This window comes from Hemicordylus capensis, chromosome 2 (assembly GCF_027244095.1).
Source record: "Hemicordylus capensis ecotype Gifberg chromosome 2, rHemCap1.1.pri, whole genome shotgun sequence".
Lineage (NCBI taxonomy): Eukaryota > Metazoa > Chordata > Lepidosauria > Squamata > Cordylidae > Hemicordylus > Hemicordylus capensis.
Window position 1 is genome coordinate 305,910,460 of NC_069658.1, and position 23,762 is coordinate 305,934,221.

Genomic DNA, 23,762 nt, shown 5'->3' on the forward strand with positions numbered 1-23,762 from the left:
ATGTTTTCACGCATTAAAAGAGGTCTTTGAGAAAAATTGTGGATTTGGGGATATCCGTATTTTGTCACTGTTATATATACTACATACATATGGCATGTATGTATATGTATATACACACTCACTGGGATCCAAAGCAATATGTAGGGAATTTCTCCACATGAGACTTTTGAGAGCTCTCTTTCTAAACCCCCATGTCACTAGAAAAGAAGCTCCCAAAAGCTGAAGGACTATCCAGGATAGTATCTGATGCTTCATAAAGACTCACCGTTGGAATGGAAAACTAACTAAGCCCTGATGCTCACACAGATTTGTTTTGGTTATGTGCACAGAGATCTCTGGATCCTAGTCATTATTTGCTCATTCTAATACCACATCCTGTAGAACTCTAGCAATTATCACTGATCACCCAGAGAAACAATGGATTTCAACTTCCAAATGTTCTATGCTGATTCATATAGCAAGACCAGCAAATGCCATTTTAGCTAACTGATATTCTCTCTCTCTCTCTCTCTCTCTCTCTCTCTCTCTCTTTCTCTCTCTTTTTCATCTAATTAAATTATTTTATATATTATGTGGCTCACTCTTTCCCTCTAATTTAATATTTGCTTTTTATATTTATTCTATACGAGTTACATTGCAAGAATAGGAGTGGATAATATTAATCTGCACAAAGAGCATATGAACCAGTTTAAAGTGGTTGAACTAGTTACTTGAACCATGATTTAAATTCATTAACGGGACTAGAAGCTAGGATACTATTAACTTGAACACTAACTGAATCCAAAAGTTTAATGGGCTACTCTATTCTATACAAATTGTATATAACTTTTAAAAGGACTTCTTCAGTAGTTCAGATGTCTATTATATTTGAAGACTATGCCTGACAGATATGTGACTTCAAAAGCTTTCATTATTTTAAACAACTAATTAGGGTATCCAATAAGTTATATTTGATGTCTTGTAATCTTCATTTCAATCAGCAGATGGCAGAATATTCAAGCACTTTAGACAAATATATTCTTTAACAGGAGAATTAATGTGAAACACTGACATTTCAAATTATTTTTCAAAATATTTCAGATATTAATTTCACTGTGTTTGAATTTAAAGCCCCAGAAGGTTTTGGAGGATTTTTTCTAGTCTAAACAAAGGGATATTATCTAAATGCTGCTGTATGATGTTTTGTTTGAGGGGAAAACCTTCCCTTCAAACTTATCTAAAGGGAAAACCATACCCACAAACTTACCTAAAATCTATTATATATTTTAAAGAATTTGTTTGCACAAAATAACTCGGTGCTTTCCAGTCATGCTTCATGATCTACAGATATCAAATTTTGCATACACAATCCTGGCATTGAAATTAACGGAATACCCTACTTTTTACACTAGAATATGCTCAGTGAAAAATTAAATATTTGTTTAGATAGATAGATTTTATTACAGTCATTTACTAGTGCATTTTTGTAGGGGTTTTTGAAAGATATTCTGAATATCATATTGCTCATTATCTACAGATACAAAATTTTGCATGAACAACAATTCTGCCACTAAAATTAGCTGAATGCATTACTTTTTGCAGTGGAATATGCTTGGGGAGAGGTTTAATTGTTTTTTTGTATTTTTAAGAAGAAATTCCAAATATAATAATCAGATTTTAACTGTTATTGTTCTCAACTGATTTTTAACACTCAATAATCAGATCAGTAATTCCAAAACGACATAATGCCCAAGAAAAGCAGATCTTTTTAAAATTCAAAACTACCATGATTTAAATTTACCATATGTGATCATTATTTAATTAAATACACTATTTTTGAAGTTGAAATCCTACAAATTACAAACTGTTCCTTCTCTTTTGCAAACACTTTAATAAAAAATTCTATTACATATATTTGATTTCTTCAATTTTCCTATAAGTGTAATCTATGTAAAATGATTTTCCTTGGTCAATGATGAGCCTCACCTACTAGTATTGTATATAGTGTTTACTGTAGTATCAGTAAAATATTAACTTTAGCTTCATATAAATCCATGCAAATATTCTTTCATCTAATGTGGTAATTAGATGGGTAATGTGGGAAGTGGAGAAATGTGGGTAATCTTGGGCAAGTCACTGGCTTTGGCCTACCTCACATGGATACTTCCTGTTGTGAGGCTATAATGGACAAATTCCATATGTATTGCCCTGAGCTCAGTTCTTCAAGGAGTGGGATAAAATGGGTATAAAATATATGTCCAGGCAGGAACTGAAAAACAATAAGAGAGAAAGCCATCTAGTTCAAAATCTGAAGTGACAAAAAATTCCAAGGGATAGCTGTTTTCATTTGTTGTAGCAAAAATAACAAAGACTTTTCTGGCACCTTTAAGACTAACAAATTAACCATGGTATAAGCCTTTTTGGTCATTTTATACAATGTTATTCTTAGCTGGATATACACATATACAGTGTGTATGTTTCAGACAAAACACATGCACAAAATTGGATATACACATATGCAAACTACTTTCTGTAGTTGCATTGCATACACAATGTTAATCTGCATACCAGCCAGCATTTTTAAGACAATGACATGTACCATTTTATTAATTACACAATGAGATTGTGCACAGGGCTGGGGGAAGGCAGAATTGGGAAGGATCTCTCCTATATTCCCCCACATGATTGCCGCTGCTACCCTGCTCACCGCGTCATGCTCCCAGACGAGCGCTGCTGCAGTGAACAGTAGGGGTGTGCAATTCGGGAATTTGGTGATTCGGTTCGGAACCCGAACCGAATCACCCCTGTTCTGTTTTGTGCCCGAATAGGGGCCACCCGAATCACCCTTGATTCGGTTCGGATTCGGATTTAATCCGAATCTGAATCGATTTGGGGGTAAAAAAGGGGCCCAGGGGCAAAATTTTGGGGTGGGGTGGTAGTGCCCAATGGGTGGAGTCTACCACCCCAATCTCAGGGGAATTGGGCAAAGGACTGATTTTTGGGGAATTTTTGAAATTTTAGTGACTTTGGGGCAGTTTGGGGGCATAGCATGGGATCTGGGCAAAAGGAGTGGGGTGGGGTGGTAGTGCCTAATGGGTGCAGGCAACCACCCCAATTTCAGGGGGATTGGGCAAAGGGCTGATTTTTGGTGAATTTCTGAAGTTTTCATGTCTTTGGGGCAGATTGGGGCAGAATAGTGGGGTGGGGTGGTAGTGCCTAATGGGTGGAGGCTACCACCCCAATTTCAGGGGGATTGGACAAAGGGCTGATTTTGGGGGAATATTTGAAGTTTTGGTGTCTTTGGGGCAGATTGGGGGCAGAAAGTGGATCTGCCCCAAAAGAGTGGGGTGGGGTGGTAGTGCCTAATGGGTGGAGACTACCACCCCAATTTCAGGGGGATTGGGCAGAGGCCTGATTTGGGGGGAATATTTGAAGTTTTGGTGTCTTTGGGGCAGATTGGGGGCAGAAAGTGGGTCTGCCCCAAAGGAGTGGGGTGGGCTGGTAGATAGTGCCTAATGGGTGGAGGCTACCACCCGTCCCCAATTTCAGAGTGATTGGGCAGAGGGGTGAATTTTGGTGAATTCTGAGGTTTGTCTTCATAAGGTGAAGTGTGCTAAATTGATTACTTCCTCATATTCATAGTAATTGAGAGTGTGAAAAAATGAAAGTGGGGTCATGAGAGTTGTCTAATTGAAAAAAATCTCATTTGCTATGATAGAATGAGAATTCACACCTCAGAAAGTGTGAATTCTCATTCTATCATAGCAAATGAGATTTTTTTCAATTAGACAACTCTCATGACCCCACTTTCATTTTTTCACACTCTCAATTACTATGAAGGTGAGGAAGTAATCAATTTAGCACACTTCACCTTATGAAGACAAACCTCAGAATTCACCAAAATTCACCCCTCTGCCCAATCACTCTGAAATTGGGGACGGGTGGTAGCCTCCACCCATTAGGCACTATCTACCAGCCCACCCCACTCCTTTGGGGCAGATCCACTTTCTGCCCCAAAGACACCAAAACTTCAAATATTCCCCCCAAATCAGGCCTCTGCCCAATCCCCCTGAAATTGGGGTGGTAGCCTCCACCCATTAGGCACTACCACCCCACCCCACTCTTTTGGGGCAGATCCACTTTCTGCCCCCAAACTGCCCCAAAGTCACTAAAACTTCAAAAATTCTCAAAAAATCAGCCCTTTGTCCAATCCCCCTGAAATTGGGGTGGTAGCCTCCACCCATTAGGCACTACCACCCCACCCCACTATTCTGCCCCAGTCCCCACTTTCTGCCCCAATATGCCCCAAAGACATGAAAACTTCGTTCTGTGCCCGAAATTTTTTGCACATCCCTAGTGAACAGCTCTGCGACAGAGAGGCTGCCCAGCCTCCTGAAAGCCAACAATACATTGTATGGTGCAATGAAGGCACTTTAGAAGCTGGAGTACTCCTTCCCCCAGCCTCTATTAGTGGTGTGCACAGAACTGGCACCTGCCAGTTCAAAGGTGTGGGGAGGATCTTTAAGGATGGGGGAAGGGGATCTTACCCCTCCTGCTGCATTTCCCCTGCCCGCGTTGACTTTTAAAACCATCTGGTAGGGCAGTAGTGTACCTCCTTGCCCTGGTGCCTCCTCAGACTGGAAGTGACCAGAGGTTGCCACTGTGCATGTGCACATCGTGATGTGCGTGTGTACATCACACTCGTGCACATGTTGCGACGTTCACATGCACAGCGGCAACTTCTGGTCACTTCTGGTATGAAGAGGCACTGGGGTGCCAAGGAGACACACTAGACCATTTTAAAAGGCAGTGCCGGCGGGGGAATTGCGGCGGAAGGAGTAAGAGCACCCTCCCCCATACTTAAAGAGATCCTTTCCACCTTCGAACCAGCCAAAACACCAGTCTTTTGAGTTGGTTCTGAGGGGCCTCCAAACTGATTCCATGCACATCCCTAGCCTCTATGGTAGCATGGGCTGCCAGCAGCTTGAATGGGACTGCAGGCAGTCCATGCTGCCACAAAACTCAGTGGTGGGGCAGGAGAACATGAACTTTTACCTCACTTTTAGCCCTGGGAAAATCCCAAGCTACTCAGCACTCCACACGAGCAGCCTTACCTGCGTAGGAGGCTGGAGTGAACAGTAGGAGGTGTGTGCACAGACCGGTCTGGGGCCATGCAAGAGGCCTCCAGACCGGTCCGGAATTCGGCCAGTCCGGCGGGGGGGGGGAGTGTGGCTTTAAGGGTGGGGGGTAGTACTTACCCCCCGCCGCTCTTCCCCCTCCAGCGCTGAACTTTGCTAAAACGTTTTTGGGGTGGCAGAGTTCCTCCCTGCTGCCCCTACCCCTGTTATTGTCTCCCAAAAATACAAGCAGTAGAAGCTGGTACCATGCATGCGCGCGGTGTGCGCCCATCACCGCCGCGTGCGCCGCATACATCACAGCGTGCGCACGCCAGTGGCGGGCGTGTGCGCGCCGCGATGGGCGCATGCGTGGCGCCAGCTTCTACTACTTGTATTCTTGGGAGACAAGGATGGGGGCAGGGGTGGCAGGGAGCAACTCTGCCTCCCCAAAAACATTTTAGCAAAGTCCAGCGCCGGAGGAGGAAGAGCGGTGGGGGCGGGGGAAGTGCCGGACCATGCCTCCATAGTTCCGTGCACATCCCTAGTGAACAGCCTTATTATATAGCCAGGAGGACACAAGAACAAGTAACCTCTGAAAAATCTTCTTCTCTGTACCTCAAAGCAATCTTTACAGCTAGCTGCCTGAGACTATCTTTTTGATTATGTCCTTTATGCACCAAGTCCAAACAGCAAAGTGTATATTTTTATTTATTTTTTCACATTTAGGTACCGCCCCATATACAAATCTCTGGGCAGTTGGCAGTCTATTGATGACATCCAAAGCTACTTCTCCATGTCAACCTCATCAGAAGAAGGCATAACTTCCCTAAATGCTTGCCTGGAGGCAGTAATGGGCTGGATGAGGGATAACAAACTGAGGCTGAATCCAGATAAGACGTAGTTACTTATTGTGCGGGGTTGAAACTCGGGAGACGGTTTTGATCTGCTGGTTCTGGATGAGGACACACTCCCGCAGAAGGAACAGGCACGCAGTCTGGGGGTGCTTCTGGATCTGAACCTCTCCCCACGTCCCAGGTTGAGGCGGTGGCCAGAGGTGCTTTTTATCAGCTTTGGCTGATATGCTAGCTGTGTCCTTTTTCTGAGATGAACGTCATCAAAACGGTACATATGCTGGTAACCTCTAGACTGAATTACTGAAATGTGCTCAATGTGGGCCTGCCTTTTTATGTAGTGTGGGAACTGCAGTTGGTCCAGAATGAGGCAGCCAGGTTGGTCTCTGGGCCATCTAGGAGAGATCATATCACTCCTGTAATGAAAGAATTACACTGGCTACCAATATGTTTCTGGGCAAAATACAAGGTGCTGGTTATAAAGCTCTAAGCAGCTTTGGCCCTGGGTATTTAAGAGAACGTCTTCTTCACCATGAGCTCCACCACCTGTTGAGACCAACTAGAGAGGTTTGCCTGTAGGGATGTGCATGGTCCGGAGCAGTCCGGACCAGCACCGAAGGGGGGCCTTCCTTTTAGGGCGGGGAGGGCTTGCTTACCTCTCCCGCCTCTTTGCCCCCTCCAGCGCCCGTATTCTATAGTATAATTGGGGTGCTGGAAACCAGCCGCCTCCGCCGCCCCCCGCGAGCGGATTAGGGGCAAAGAAAGGCTACTGCCGCCCCTCCGCCCTCCCTCCCACCCACTCACCGCCCCCCGCCCTCCCTCCCACCCACCCACCGCCCCCCCCGAGTGCTCACCACGTTTGCCGAAAAATAAAGAGGAGCTCACGCAGAGCTGCTCTCTTGCCAAAGTCTCCGGCCCAACTGGGGGCCTTGGGCGCGCGCGCACGCGTGATAGAACTCCTTAACTAATAGAACTTTTGCCGGAGGCCCGGTCTACCCGCCGGGAGGAAGCCGGGTAGACCGGGTCTCCGGCGATCGGAGGCCCGGTCTACCCGCCGGGAAGAAGCCGGGTAGACCGGGCCTCTGGCGATCGGAGGCCCGGTCTACCCGGCTTCCTCCCGGTGGGTAGACCGGGCCTCCAGCGAAAGTTCTATTAGTTAAGGAGTTCTATTGCGTGTGCGCGCGCGCCCAAGGCCCCAATTGGGCCGGAGACTTTGGCAAGAGAGGAGCTCTGCGTGAGCTCCTCTCTATTTTTCGGCAAACGTGGTGAGCACTCGGGGGGGCGGCGGGTGGGTGGGAGGGCGGGCGGGGGGGCGGCAGTAGCCTTTCTTTGCCCCTAATCCGCTCGCGGGGGGGCGGCGGAGGCGGCTGGGGCAGCTGGTTTCCAGCACCCCAATTATACTATAGAATACGGGTGCTGGAGGGGGCAAAGAGGCGGGAGGGGTAAGCAAGTCCTCCCGCCCTTACAGGAAGACCCCCCACCCGGACCTGGACCGGCCAAGTCCGAACCGGTCTGGAAGTTCGGAGGCCTTTAGAATGGCCTCCAGACCGGTTCGGACACACCCCTATTTGCCTGCAGTTGCCACCTTTTCATTCCTCTTCCTCAGAATCTTCACTGCCTAAATGGCCTCTTAAGCTGTTGCCTATGACTGTGTTGCCTCCCACCTTACCACTGCGTATTGTTCCCCTACCTGTCTTGCCAACTCCATCTGTTGGACCTCTGCCTGCCCCCCCAACAGTTCTGGTTGTTCCCACTCCTGTTTCCCGCTCCTCCTCATCTCAGACACCCGGTTATTCCCCACAGACCTGTTTCTGATTCTGATTCAACCCTTGAGTCACCGGGGCCTCTGCAGTCCATTCATTCAGATAAGAAGGGGGGGGGGATTATCTGGGGAAGAGTTAGCCAGCACACACCCATATCTATGCGTTTATTCACTTTGGCTGATTCAGAAGTATTGCTTGCTAAAACAAAAAGGGCTATCAATGATGTGGCACCTGCCAAGGTAGCACAAAACATTCCTGACTTAGATCAGAATGTTTTTCCCTCGTCAGCCTCGTCTTCAGCCTCTCTTCCATTCCCTTCGCTTTTCTGTAAAGTTATGATGGCGGAGTGGCAGCAGCCAGCCTCTGCAAAGCTAGTGGGTAGCTACCCTAGGAAGCATTATGCGCTTAACAAGAGGTCAGTTCTTTACTTGCTATCCCCTGTATTGATGTGCCAGTGGTGCAAATGGTGTCTGACTCTATATTAAATACAGAGCGTCAAGATCAGTTGAAGTTTCCTGAAGACAAGAAATGTGATGCTTTACTAAAAAAGGTTAATGAAGCTTCCACAACTGTGATAAAAGCAGCTAATACCAGCTCCATTTCTTTTCTCGGGCTTCTATTCTTTGGACAAAGGAGCGCTCACCCTCATTCTACCTGAGATTCTGAAGCTCTGCCAGGGCATCCAGGGCAAGAAGCCCGGCAGCAGAGGGAGAGACCACTTGCTTCCCAGACATCCCCCAGGGTGAGAGACTGGTGTTGGCTGTCTGTTGCTTTTGCTTTTGCTTTTGCTTTTGCTGCTGCTGCTGCTGCTGCTGCTGCTGAAAAGCTGCCTGTAGGAGAGGGAGAGGGTGAGACCATCTGCCAGCTCCCTGCCTGACCTGTGGGACTGTGTCCTCTGGCAGTGGCTGCTCTGCAGGATCTAGGCCCAGGAGTGACTCAGCAGTCCCTGCTTTCCATCTGACCAGAGTGGTCATCTCTGGGACTTTAAAGGAACGCTGCTTGTGGCGGCAGGCCCGCCACCAGCAGGACTGCCACCGAAGGGGCGACACCACTTTGAGGGAGCCACTTCGGGGAACAGTGAGGGCAAGGGCCAGGTTTCCTGATCCAAGAATTCACATGTGGGTGGGTATTTCATGTGGCTTCTGTTTTAATTAGTCCTAGGTGATTTTGTTTTAATTCTGTTTATAAATGTGTCTGGGCTTATCTGGAGATGGGGAGACAGGGAGCATATTCACTGATCATGGGGTGGCAATTCTGGTGGTGGTGGGGAACAGAAGAAGTAACATTGGCAGGTCAGTGGGCCATTACAGGGGAAGAGGACTTGGAAACTTAATAGCTGTTTCCCCTTCCGACTGTCCTGCCAGCTCTTTGGCTTTGAGGAGCAGTGCCAGCCAGCCTTGGAACCTCACCTTGCTCCTTTGTAATGCCAGGTTGAAACCATCCATGATTTGATTCTGGATGAAGGTGCCGACCTAGTATGTATTACAGAGACCTGGCTGAGGGAGGCTAGGGGCCCAGTGTGGTCCCAGCTACTCCATGCAGGGTACTCTGTTGAGGAGCGGGCGAGGGACCGTGGGCGGGGAAGTGGAGTGGCTGTGGTCTATAAGAATAACCTTTCCCTGACCAGGATACCTGTTAAAGTGTCAGACCATATCGAATGTGTGTACTTAAGTTTGGGAAGCAAGGGTAGACTGGGACTTCTGTTGGTGTACTGATCACCCCTGTCATGAGCACGTGGATGGACTCCGAGGAGGAGGAGAAAGAGACAGATGGGATGGCAGCAGAGGTGGGAGTGCAAGGTCCAAAACTTGAAGAGGAGAGCAGGACAAGCCCACAGGAGGCTGGAGAAGAGTTAGAGCCTGTCGTGGCAGCTCCTATGGAAGAAGGACAGCTGGTTTCAGCAGTGGAGAAGCATCGCTCAAAGAGACAGCAGGAGATAAAGCACCGCATGCACAGAACGGCTAGACTAACAAGCAAGGCTGCTGAGTCAGGGTTCCATGATTAACAGCACATGGTTTCAGCCTATATTAGCCAGCTTTGCCACAGCCGCTGTGCTAGTATCAACGTTGTTCTTCACTGAGATACTTGGCTGTGTTCCTTTTTGCCGTGCCCGTGTTTTGACCTTGGACCGTTTGGACTCTGTTTGTGGATTACAATTTGGACTCTGTTTGACAGACTGGTGATATTATGACCTGGACTGACTCTTGTTTGAAGACACTGCTTACTGCCTGGTTTGTTGTTTGACTTCTACCCCTGTCTGTTTCACTCTCTGGGGTCTGATATTTATAGCTCAAGATTAGTGGGAAAGGTTTACGACAGCCCTGCTACTCAACAGAGTCCCTAACTGAGCTGACGGACTTGGTCTCAGGCTTGGTGTTGGAGTGGTGCTGGGAGACTTCAATGTTCATTTTGGGAACAATTTGTCCGGGGCAGCTCAGGAGTTCATAGCGGCCATGACAACTGTGGGCCTATCCCAAGTGGTCTCGGGACCGACGCATATTGCTGGTCACACACTTGATTTGGTCTTTCACTCTGATCAGGGTGGTGTTCCGTGGGTGGGGAATCCTGTAATTTCCCCATTGTCATGGACAGACCACCATCTGGTTAAGGTTGGACTCACAATCACTTCCCACCTTCGCAGGGGCGAAGGGCCTATTAGGATGGTCCGCCCAAGAAGATTTTTGGATCCAATAGGATTTCAAGAAGCCTTGGAGGGATTTAGTGTTGGCTGTCCCGGTGATCTTGTTGATGCCCTGGTGGAGAACTGGAACAGCAAACTCACCGGGGCAGTAGATATGATTACTCCTACGCGTCCTCTCTGACCTGCTTCAAAACTGGCCCCTTGGTAGCAGCAAGGTAAACGACTGGAGCGCAAGTGGAGAAGGACTCGGCTTGAATCTGACAGATTGCAACATAAAGCGCATTTGAAGACCTATGTTCAGGCAATACATGCAGCAAAGAAGTGATTCTTTTCTGCCTGTATTGCATCCTCAAGCTCACATCCGGCGGAATTGTTCAGGGTTGTGCCCCTCCTCCCATGAATCAGAATCTGGAACCATCAATTACCCGTTGTGACATGTTTAACAAATTTTTTGTGGAAAAATATCTCTCATATTTGAGCCGACTTAGACTCCATCTCCACAATTACTTCAGTGTCTGATGTGGTGTCCAGTAACTCCTCTTGTGTGATTAGGCTGGATCAGTTCCAGTTTGTGACTCCTGAGGATTGTTGTAAATATGTTGGCACAGTTGACCCGACAGGATTTATGGTCTCTCCAGCTCCACTTCTGTGAGTCAGTATAGAAATTCTGTAAATAAGAAAGTAGCAGCTTAGCTGCACCGACGGAAGCGAAGGATGACTCTCAAAGATAAAGTAGTAGAAACAAAATTAAGTTCCCTTGAAACTTAAACTAGGTACCCCCCTCTATGATATCTAAGCAATAACTGAAATAAAGGAGCAAGGAAGGAACAGGACAAGGACAGGCTGAAACAAGAAAGGTTGAACAATTATAATCACGAAGAACACTGTCTGCGGTAGGCAACGTTGCTGACAGTAGTGGTGTGCATGGTCCGGATACCCCGCGGTTCAGCATGGGGGGGAGTTTCTCTTTAAGGGGGGGTGGTAGTACTCCCCCCCCCGCCGGTCTTCCCCCTCTGGCGCTGGCGGTTTCCAAAACGTTCTTGGGGCGGCAGAGTTCCTCCCTGCTGAACCCTGCCCCCGTCGTTGTCCTTGCTAGCATTAAAGTAAACAGAGCTGGTGGCGCGCATGCGCCCTTTGCGGCACGCGCGCTCGTCCCCGCCGCTGGCGCATACGCCAGCGGCAGGGACAAGCGCGTGCGCTGCAAAGGGCACATGCACGCCACCAGCTCTGTTTACTTTAATGCTAGCAAGGACAACGACGGGGGCAGGGGCGGCAGGGAGGAACTCTGCCGCCCCAAGAACATTTTGGAAACTGCCAGCACCGGAGGGGGAAGAGCGGCAAAGGGGGGGTAAGTACTACCACCACCACCCTTAAAGAGAAACTCCCCCCCGGCCCTTCCGAACCAAACCGCGGGGTATCCGGACTGGTCCGGAGACCTTGTCAATGGCCTCCGGTCCGAACCATGCACACTCCTAGCTGACAATACCGTCTCAGGAACAGCGTTTGCTTGATACAGGGCTCGAGATAACTGGCAGCCAATCAGGTTGTCCTGACTCAGCATTTCTATTCCCTCTCTTGCAAGATCTTATGCCTGCGTGTCTCCCACTGAGCTTTTCTCTTGAGACGTCTTCTTAACACAGGTGAAATTTCAGCTTCCTCTTGATCAGTCTCCTCAGCCCTCATCTCTGCCAGCTGTTCAGATTCCCCTGTCTGCTGCCATTCCACCTCATCTTCCAAGTCTGTTCTCACAGCCAAATCCTCCTGCTGTGCTTCTGAGCCTGCTGTCCCAACCAAACCCTCCTGAGCCTCCTCTGACTCTTCTGACTCAGAGGTCTGGGCCCTGACAAGGATGTGGACAAGCTGATTGGAATAGTGCGGCCTACCACATGTTCTCTTGACCTTTGCCCGACATGGTTTATTCTATCTGGCAGGGGGGTTGTTGTAGAAGGCCTGGTAGAGATTATAAATGTGTCTCTGAGGGAAGGTAGGATGCCTCCTAGTCTTAAGGAGGCAATTATTAGACTGCTTCTGAAGAAGCCTACCTTGGATCCCTCAGAGCTGAGGAATTACAGGCAGATCTCCAATCTTTTTATTTTTATGTTGTATTTTTACATTTTATATCCCACTCTTCCTCCAAGGAGCCCAGAGTGGTGTACTACATACTTAGGTTTCTCCTCACAACAACCCTGTGAAGTAGGTTATGCTGAGAGAGAAGTGACTAGCCCAGAGTCATCTTCCGTGGCTGGGCAAGGTAATTGAGAGGATGGTGGCTTCCCACATTCAGACAGTCTTGGAGGAAACTGATTATCTTGACCCATTTCAAACTGGCTTTCAGGCTGGCTATGGGGTGGAGACTACCTTGGTCGCCCTGATAAAAGATGTCCAATTGGGAATTGACAGAGGAAATGTGGCTCTGTTGGTCATTTTGGACCTCTTGGCAGCTTTCGATACTATCAACCATAGTATGCTTCTGGAGCGTCTGAGGGAGTTGGGAGTGGGAGGCACTGCTTTGAGGTGGTTCCACTCCTGCCTCTCAGGAAGGTTCCAGATGGTGTCCCTTGAAGACTTTTTTTCTTCAAAATCTGAACTTTTGTATGGTGTGCCTCAGGGCTCCATATTGTCTCCGATGTTGTTAACATCTACATGAAACCGCTGGGAGAGATCATCAGGAGATTTGGTTCAGGGTGCTATCAGTATGCTGATGACACCCAAATCTATTTATCCATGTCAGCATCATCAGAACAGGGCATAACCTTCCTAAATATCTGCCTGGAGTTGGTGATGGGCAGGATGAGGGATAACAAACTGAGACTGACTCCAGATAAGGCAGAGGTACTCATTGTGCAGGGTCAAAACCTGAGAGACAATTTTGATCTGCCTGTTCTGGATGGGGTCACACTTCCCCAGAAGAAATAGGTATGCAGTCTAGGGGTGCTTCTTGATCCAAGCCTCTCTCTGGTCTCCCAGGTTGAGACTGTGGCCAGAAGTGCCTTCTATCAGCTTCGGCTAATACGCCTGTTGCGTCCGTTTCTTGAGATGTACGACCTCAAATCAGTGGTACATCTGCTGGTAACCTCCAGACTGGATTACTGCAGTATGCTCTATGTGAGGCTGCCCTTGTCTGTAGTCCAGAAACTACAGTTGGTCCAGAATGCGGCAGCCAAGTTGGTCTCTTGGTCATCTCAGAGAGACCATATAACTCCTGTATTGAAGGAGCTACACTGGCTGCCGATATGTTTCTGGGCAAAATACAAGGTTTTGGTTATCCTCTATAATAAAGAGCTTGGTTGTAATCCCGTGTCCCTGCCTGTATCTTTCTCGGCCGTTCTGGGCATGCGCGGAGCACATGCCCAGAACGTCCGAGAAAGATACGGCCACAGGGACACGGGTGGCCATGTTGGAAGGAAGGCCGGAGGCGGTGGCCGCAGCGGGGCGACTGACCCCGATGTGCGGGCGAGGCGGCGGTGGCTGCGCCGGGGCGACTGGCCCCAATGGCGGCGGCTGCCGCGGCGGGAGTGCAGGTGAGGCGGCGGTGGCTGCGGTGGGCCGGCTGGCCCCGCTAGCAGCAGCCGCCGCGGCGGGGCGACTGGCCCCGATGGTGGCGGCAGTGGCCGCAAGGAGACTGGGCCCACTGGCAGCAGCCACCACGGTGCGAGACTGGGCCCGCTGGCGGCGTTGGCCGCAGCGGGAGGACTGGGCCTGTTGGCGGTGGCGGCCGCCGCGGGAAGCCCAGAGGCGGCGGCCGCAGAACCGGACCGGCTGTGAGGAGGGTAAAGGAGCCCTGAGGTGGCGGGGGGCCTGGCCCAGCCGGGGAGGCCGGGGAGGCCGGCACCGGTCCCGGATGGCGCCGGCCCCGGCCGAAGGAGGCGGTGGGCCCGGGTGGGAGGAGGCGGCGGTTGAGGGCTGAAAAATACTTGTATCCTATAAGGCCCTAAACAGTTTGGGCCCTGGGTATTTAAGATAATTTCTTCTTCGTCATGAACCCCACCACCCATTGAGATCATCAGGAGAGGTCTGTCTGTAGTTGCGACCTGCTCATCTGGTGGTCACTCAGGGACGGGCCTTCTCCGCTACTGCCCCGAGGCTTTGGAATGTGCTCCCTAGTGAAATAAGAGCCTCCCCATCTTTGACAGCTTTAAAAAAGTCTTTAAAGATGAATCTGTTCACCCAGGCATTTCATTAATATTGTTTTAATGGTTTTAATTATTGTTTTATAATTTTTAAATTGTTGTAATGTTTTAAACTTTTTGTTTTAACTAATGTTTTTTGTTTTTTATTTTGTTGTAAAGCACCCAGAGACGTAAGTTTTGAGTAGTATAAGAATATGTTAAATAAATAAATAAATAAGCAAGTTTGCAAAGGCTGTGGCATTAATGGCAGACTCTAGCCTGGATTGCATCCAGCAGGCATCCAGGGTTTATGGCATCAGGGGACTGCGGTTCAGTGAGCCCTCTAGCTCAGGTCTTGGCAGGTGGGCATTAAATCCAAAATAGCACTCACCTCTTCTCCCTTTATGGGAACTAATCTGTTTGGCTAGACTTTAGATCCTAGATTTTAGTTGAGACAAAAGATAAAAAGAAGGCCATGCCTTCCACCAGGAAGGATTTTTGGAGACCTTTTCATCCCTATTCTCCCTCCTTTCGTTCCCATAGACAGTTCCAAGGAAATTCCTCAGGTCAGGCCAGGGATTTCCACAACAACAACTACAGACCACAGGGTGGTCTCAGTGGAGACAGCATTATAGAGGCCCAGCAAGGGCACAAGGATCGGGGTTCTTGAACACCAGTTCACAGTTTCCCCAATAAAAAATGACATAGTTGAGGTTGAGGGCAGACTTCTGGACTTTGCCCCTACCTGGATGTCCACCACCCAGGACCAATGGGTGTTGGACATAACTGCCAACGGATACTCCCTAGGCCTTATCTCTTCCCCACTAAACTTTTTTCCAGATGTCTCCATAATCGAACAAGCCAGAGAAACATCTGAGAATGATTCAAGCCATTCTTCATCTTGAACAGAATCAGGCCATAGAACGATAGGCTGATGTCACAGCATTTACTCACTGTTATTCCTTGTTCCCAAAAAAGGATGATTCTTGGAGGGCAGTGCTGGGCCTCAAATGCCTAAACAAGTTCATACAGAAGAGGAAATTTAAAACTGAATCACTGCAAACCATTAAGGAGGCAATACGTCCAAGGGATTTCTTTGCCTCAGTGGACTTGGCCAAGGCGTACCTGCACATTCTGATCAACCCACTCTACCAGAAATTCCTTCGATTCTCCTACGTCAGGCTCTATTATCAATACAGGGCCCTTCTGTATGGCCTGTCTTCAGTGCCTTGGACCTTCACGAAGATCATGGTCATCGCTCACCTGCTCCTGCTGGGGGTACACATATACTCTTATTTGGCCGACCTCCTGATTTGAACCCCGTCTCAAGCATAGACCCAGGCACTGATGAGCTGTGTACTGCAATGCCTGGAGGATCATGGGTTTGTGGTAAATTTGGACAAGAGCCTTCTAGATCCATCACAGATTCTCCAGCACCTAGGAGCGGTTTTCGATACGGATCGGGATCTGATTTTTCTACCAGCGGAGTGCAAGGTGAAGAAAGCCACTCTCATACATCCCCCCTGCTATGCCTGTCAGTAGATCTAATGCTCCTGGCTCAGATCCTGGGGTCTATGGTGGCCTACATGGAGTGCACACCATGGACAGGGTTGCATTCATGTCTTCTGCAGTGGCTCCTTCTCCCGTACCAGGATTGTATCATGGTGGGGACCACCAGCAGATACACCAGCCCCAGAAAGTCAAAGAATCCTTTTGGTGGTGGCTGAGGATTATCATCAAAACAGACGCCAACTGATCAGGGTGGGGAGCACACTGCCAAAATCAGATAGCTCAAGGCATATGGTCCAAGGAAGAAAAGAAAAGGAGCATCAATTGGTTGGAACTTTGGGCCGCCAGCTTGGCTCTCAGGAAGTTCTGTCATCTCTTGAGGGGCTGTCATGTATTGCTACGCACAGACAACATCACAACCAAGGCCCACATGAGTCGCCAGAGTGGCACATGTTCGAAGCTACTGATGGCAGAGACGGACAATCTGTTACTATGGGCAGAGAAATGTCTGTCGTCCATCACTGCAGGACACCTCAATGGGGTGAGCAACACACAAGTGGACTGGTTCAACTGACAAGTAGTGGATCACATGGAATTGTCCCTCCATCCTCAGGTTTTTCAACAGATTGTTCAACACCTAGGCATTTCCAAAGTAGATAGGTTAGCATCTTGCCTCAATCGCCAACTCCCTTGATTCTTCACCAGGTTTCAGTCTCATCTGGCAGAAGCAACCAACTCCCTCACGGCTGCCTGGCCCAACTGCCTACTCTACACCTTTCCCACCCACAGCCATAATTGCCAAGGTCATTTGGAAGATGGTGGCAGAACGGGCATGGCTGGTCTTGGTGGCTCCACGTTGACCAAGGAGGCCTTGCTTTTCAGACCTGGTCTTTTTCTTCACCCGTCCTCTATGGCATCTTCCTCTCTACTAGAATCTTTTGCACCAAGGGCCCTTGCTTTACCCAGATCCAGAATGGCTCCAGCTCTGCACATGGACATTGAGTGAACAAACCTTGTAGCCAAAGGTTATACGTACGAAGCCAGTTCAGACACTATCATTATGTCCCGCTGTCCATCAACTCAGCATATATAACAGTCCACTTGGGCCACATTTTCCAGGTGGGCTGCCCACAAATGCCTGGAGCCGCAGTGTTCGGGAGTTCCTGAAGTGTTGACCTTCAGTCCAGAATGGACCTTCACCTGCGTCCCAACACGCTACGTAGATAGTGATGTGCACGGACCGATCTGGAGGCCATTCTACAGGCCTCTGGACCAGTCCGACATAGGGCAGTTCGGTGCCGCGGGGTGTGTGTGTTCCTTTAAGGGTGGGGGAGGGTGTACTTACCCCTCCCTCCGCTTTCCCCCCGCCAGCGTGCATAGTTTTGGAATCATTTGGGGCAGCAGGGTACCTCCCTGCCGCCCCTTCCTCTTCTTGGCAGAAAGCCTTTTGCTGCTGAGAGGGGGAAGGGGTGGCAGGGAGGTACCCTGCCGCCCCAGATGCTTCCAAAACTATGTGCGTCGGTGGGGGGGAAATGGTGGGAGGGGTAAGTACACCCTCCTCCCTCCCTTAAAGGAACATCCACCCCAGTGCCGGACTGCAGCTCCACGGTTCTGTGCACATCCATATATGTAGACAGGCTTCTGCATTAGTTCTGGAGATTTCATATCTGGGCACTTCATCTCTCAATCTGCACATATCACAATTTTTGAAAGGAGTTTCCAATTTGGCGCCGCTGCCTATCCAATGTTCCCCTCTTGGAACTTAAACAGGGTGCTACACATCCTAATTCAGCCCCCATTTGAACTTCTGGCTTCCATCATCATGAGGCTGCTGTCCTAAAAGGTTCTAATTTTGATCACCATCACAGCAGCCCATAGACTTTGGGAGCTGGGAGCTTTGTTGGAGTGTAAGGAGCTGTTCATTTTCCAGCATCATTCAGTCATTCTGAAGGTAGCTCCAACTTTCATATCCAAAGTTAATACAGCTTTTCATCATTCCCAGGACATCATTCTACCATTCTTCTGCCCATCTCCTGTTCACCACAAGGAGAAACTTTGGCATAAGCTCGATGTCTGCAGGGCCCTGCAGACCTATATCGGCACTAAAAAGGTCTCTGTAAAACCGACTCGTTTTTCGTTTCTTTTCATCCGAGCTCCCTGGGTTGCAAGGTTTCCAAGGCTACTCTGTCTGGATGGATCAGATCCTGCATCATATTTGCCTATTGTATCTTCATACCAGGAGGGATATTAGCACACTCTACCTGCAGTGTTGTGGCTTTGGCTGCTTTTTCGGCTCATGCTCCACTTCTGGACATTTGTAGGGAGGCTATGTGGGTATCCGTTACTCTGTTCATTTGTCACTATCAAATAGCTTATTTTGCTGTTGACCAAGTGACCTTTGGCCGTAGAGTGCTACAGCAAGTGGTTTAGGTACATCCTCCCTCCCAGTTTGTCATTCCACTTGGGCATGTCCCATCAATATCCCATCAATGAGGAGCTCCAGCATGGGGCGGGGGGAGAACACTGGTCTTACCGTGAAGGGTTCTCTTCCCCTGTGTTTGGAGCTCCTCGTGCCCACCCAGATGTACATGTTTGTCTACAATGGGTGCTCAAGAGAGTATGGTTAGTTAGGTTTTGAGTGGAGTCAGCTCCTAGGGATCTGAGATATAGGATTACCTTTAATTTTGTCTGTTACAATATGTTCTTGCTCTGACTAATTTTACTGTTCTAGTTGGTATCTTTTTTCTTTGTATAATGCCATCTAGGCAATTCACTCTTACCATAGTACCGCTTTTTGCTTCAGTCCTGGAATTGGGATAAGGCACTCTCTGTCAGCAGGAAGCTAGCCTTATAAAATTCTAGTCCTGTCTCAAGTGTGCTCACTACACAACCCATCAATGATCAGCTCCAGGCACAGGGAAAAAGAATCTTTCATGTTAAGACCAATGTTCTTTTTGCTGAACCCATAGTTAATTTTTGCAACCATGAATTGCATCGCAGTCATTTGTCCAACCGTGGCCCGGCAACCTCCAATTTCAAGGAAGGGAAGCCCCTCCCTCTTCCTTGTCCACCGAGGTCACATCCCAGCAAGCTCTGTAGTGCTCACATTGCCAGACAGTGGGCAATGCGTTAGAACAAGGTTTCTTAACCTTGGGCCCCCCAGATGTTGATGGGGACCCATGTCCATTGTGGCTGAGAATGATGGGAGTTGTAGTCTATCAACATCTGGGGGTCCTAGGTTAAGAAACCCTGCATTAGAACATCTGCAGGGCAACAGCCACTGACCACAATCTTCAAAGGGACATGCCAACCATGTTCATACCTTTTCGGAATGAATGCATCCACTGTTAATGGAACTGCCCTGGGGTGATTGGTAAACACCCCAAAATTGTGTTTGCATTTTGTGTGGGGAAACTAGCTCAGAGTGGAGCAGTTCCACATCAGTATAAATTTAATGCAAAGTGTTGGTTACAGGAAAATGGCTGGCTGAGAGAGATGTTCAAAGAGAAGGTTTTATTTGAGGATAAGGGGTACAATGGAATAAGAGAGTCACTAAAAGTAGTATTATTACTGAAAATACATTACAAGATTAACCATACAACTGCTAAGAGGAAATTTAGCTTAATGTCCAAATTAAAGTAGTTTCTAGGCTGGCCAGAGAAAGGAGGTTCAGAGAAACAGGCTCTTGGATCTAAGAGAGAAGAAATAGGGATAGAGGGAGCCCAGTTTGCAGTGCAGCAGTTATCATACAACCTCAATTCTTCCTTCAGTAGCGGGTAGATCCTCATAGGTCAGGAGCAACTGACGGACCTTTCTCCTCAGGGATGGACCAGGAAGCAGCAAACAGCAGTGAAGAATCAAGGGAGTTACGTAGCAGGGATAGATCCAAAGGGCATCTGTTCTTGTGAAGCCAGCTCCAGGTGGTGGCAAGGAGGGCTGTGCAGATCAGATCTGGCAAGGGAGCCAGTCTATGGCCTGGAAGCAAGGGTGGCCCACAGAGCAAAACACAGCCAAATGGTATGGCAAATGTCTGCTGCAGTAACCAAGTGAGGGGCACTGGAGACCACATGGAGCACACTGGCTCAAGAATCCAGGGGTAGTTAAAGCCCAAATCGTGTCCTGAGGCGACATTCCTTCTTTCTTGACTAGGGCAGCTCCAGGAATCTCAAAAGATCCCATTGTTTTGTCTGTTGTGCTGTGCTACAACACAATGTGTGAACAGGTTAATGCAAATGGAGTGATTTGGACGTGCAAACACGGGAGCTCTTTTTGGTATGAAACACCTAGAAAACTAATCAGTGTTTTAATGGGTACATCACTGAGTTCCTATCGCCCACTCTAGCCTTCTTTTTATAAGAGAATGCATATTCGTGGAGCTTTATCTGACTTCCCTGCTGAGGCAACTGGTTTTTAGCTCATCTGAGGCATCTGTAGAGGGGTGGTAAACCAAAGAAGGGTCAATAATGCAGAGGAACCTTGAACAGAGAGTTAACTGCTGCAAGTTAACTTCAGGAGTCTACTTAGGTATCCTAGCATGGGGAAGGCACGAGGCTAGTTCCCTTTCAGTTTGGCTTTTTTGGCAGCTACTAAATCTGGGGGTAACTGTCTCACTGCATACTAAATGTCTGATCCCCAATATCCCAACAAATGGAGAACTCATGATGCTGTGAGACTCTTGAGCATGTCAGAAATGAGACCCATGCACCTGCAGTCTCAAACATATGCAGAGAGGCTTCTGGGAGCTGACAGAAGAGCAGTGCTAGCAACACTGCCTGCCATCAGCAGGGAAAGGGCATTTAAATCCCTTCAAATGGCATGCAAGCCCTTCTGCTGACAGCAATTCTAAGAGCCCAGCCCTCATAAGAGCCCAGCACAAAAACAGTTGCTGGCATGGGGCAGATGCTGAGGGCACTATTTTTCTGTTACTCTGGGAAGGGATCATGATTTCTTCCTAGGAGGGAGTATGTATATGAGGGAGGACAAAAGATCCTGAGGTCTGGTCTACTGTAACCAATGATGCTGTAGTAATAGCCGACCACTATTATTTATTATTATTATTATTATTAATTATTTATTAGATTTATATACCGCCCTTCCGAAACGGCTCAGGGCAGTTCACAACATGATAAAAACAATTTAAAACAAATTAACAATTAAAATCAAACTATTAAAACACAATAAAACCAATAAAACAGCTAAAAGCCCTGAAAATCAGGGCAACAATTTAAAACAGTTTAAAACAAGCACTAAGCAGTCCAGGGACACCAAACCACACTCCTGCCTCTGTGCTGGCTTGCCGCCCAGAAATTAGCCCTTTCATGAGAGGGTGAGTCTACTGGGGAGGACCAGAGTCTGCAAGACCTTCAGTCCTCTGTCAAACTGCACTCTCATGAGATAGGCCATAAAAATAAAGGACCCCCCACTAGTGTGGGGTTCCTGTTCTCTTTGGTTAATAATAGAACTTAAACACTGTGATCCCCTCCTCTCCAGGCAACCCTTTCATGCTCAAAAAGGAGAATTTGCCACTCCATGTGTCCAGGCAGTACCAGGTAAGCAGAACAGGGAAACACCAGAACCCGGTTCTGTGCCCGGTTTATGGTGCCACCATGACTGCATATGCTTGTGAACATACTTCTTCATCTATTCATTTTCTGAGAGGAAAACACATAGTGCCCATATTCTCATCCCATCCCCTTTTCTGATTGCCAGAAGGGGGACAAAGGGATTCAGTTGGAAGCGGGCACCCCCCCCCCCCAAATGATTTTTCATTTTACAGGCTTAAACTTGGGAGCGGACATGGTGGCATACCTGTTGCCAGGCAACAGCTTGAGAAGCTCAGAGGGAGGGGGCGGGGCAAGTGCTTGGAGAAGCAGCCATTAGGCACGGCAGGCATTGATTGGGCGCATTCCTGGGTGGGTCTGGACCACCCTCACTATGATTTTGGTTCCAGAAACAGTACAAAACTGCAGTTATAGCGGCATCTGCATTCGGACATAATGCTGGCACCCTAAAACCTCAGGTTGGAGCACCAACACTCAGTACAATCTGAAGGTTTAATTCGGAGTTTGGTGAGGGAAACCACAGGTTGCTTTGGGTGTGAAACAACAGTTTAATTGTGTTCAGATGTATAGGAATTCCAACTTTTGCCCCATTTAACTCTGGTTTGGGGTTACGTGCAAATGGGGCCAATATTACTGCATCGTTTGCTTTCAGACTATATTTTGGGTACAGCTATGTACAAAGTTTAGTCTTGTGTAGGGGAAAATGTTAACTCTAGCTGGGACTGGGAAAATATTACCTTCTTAATGTTTCAACGGTGTAGCTTCATTCTCCTTCATTCTCCTAGCCCCTGGTGGCGCAGTGGTAAAACTGCCGCCCTGTAACCAGAAGGTTACAAGTTCGATCCTGACCAGGGGCTCAAGGTTGACTCAGCCTTCCATCCTTCCGAGGTTGGTAAAATGAGTACCCAGAATGTTGGGGGCAATATGCTAAATCATTGTAAACCGCTTAGAGAGCTCCGGCTATAAAGCGGTATATAAATGTAAGTGCTATTGCTATTGCTATTGCTAAAAGCAATGGTCCTAACATAAAAACAATACAAATATGTTTAAAAACAGACTATTGTAAAGCACAATTAGCTTAAAGTTCCAGATTATGTGTGAATTCCTAGGCGGGCAAGAGAGAGATACATTAAGATGTGTGTGGAGGTAAGGTTTCAGAAATAAGAGAAAGGGATAGATTCAGCCCTGAAGGAGCCGGGCAAGAGGCTATATCACCTGTCCTCACAAAGATCCGACTTGGGCACTGGGAGACTAGTGTCCATCTGGGGAGGCGAAGTGGGGAGCAGGAGTGTTGAAGGAGTTAGTGGGGTTCCTCACGAGGAGAGTTCCAGAGTGAGGCCAGCTGGATAGATCGGCAGGGGGACCAATCTAAAACCAGGCACAATGAGCTGAGCCTCAGTGTGAGGGCAGCAAATTGTCCAGGCAGGTAGTGATTTCAGCTCGGGTTGCCCCAGTGGAAAGAACACCAAGGTAGTCTGCTGGAGTTCTTATTGCAATGGAGTCCCAGGTGTAAACCACAAGGGGAGCACAAAGATATCTTGCAGATGGAGTCCCCAATGTAAAGCACAAGGGAGCACATGATGGAGTCCCCAGTAGGATGGAAAGGGGAACACACTTGTTGCGATGTTCTGCAGTCGGAGTATCCAGTGATAGACATGGGAGAGCACATTGGGTCATGGAATTAGGGATATCTATATCCCAAATCATGCCTTGGAGGCATTTTGCTATTGTCATGCTCTGCTGAATAGAGGAGCCCAGACAGGCTTTTTTGGAATGCATTGTGTCTGATCGCCCTTCCTGAGTAGGAAGGGTGTTAAACACCTATTGTATGCAAGGCTGATTGTAATGAAAATCAGAGTGTGCAGGTGTGTCAAAGAATATCCTGTGTTGGGACTGACCCAATAATTCTATCAATAGTTTCGATGGGCACTTTTTCAAAGTTACGTCACTGACTCATCCCTATTGTGAGAGAGTCTGCTGCTGCACTTGTCTTATCTACCTTCCCTTCCTGGCCTAATTGCTTTGTTAGCCTCAAGTGTTATCTCTCTTGCAAGAGGATTAGGGGAGTTTTAGAGTTCATCCTAAATCCAAAATGACCTCGGATGCCAGATAACCTGCAATAGCTAGTTCTGGAGTCTGCTTAGCCAGGCCCCCACATAGAGAGAGGGTGTGTGAAGCTAATCCCCTTTGCAATTTGTGTTACTTGCAGCCAGATCTAGGGGTGACTCATCC

The 23,762-nt window shown here is 48.2% G+C and overlaps 1 protein-coding gene across 2 annotated transcripts in view; it reads left to right on the plus strand.

Moving 5' to 3' along the window:
* The window catches only part of ERC2 (ELKS/RAB6-interacting/CAST family member 2), a 1,070,068-nt gene that overhangs the window by 11,497 nt on the left and 1,034,809 nt on the right, over positions 1–23,762 (plus strand). For both annotated transcript variants that reach the window (XR_008316192.1, XR_008316193.1), the window contains exon 2: positions 5,823–6,218. The gene's annotated coding sequence lies outside the window, so the exon portion shown is untranslated. The remainder of the gene's footprint in view (positions 1–5,822; positions 6,219–23,762) is intronic.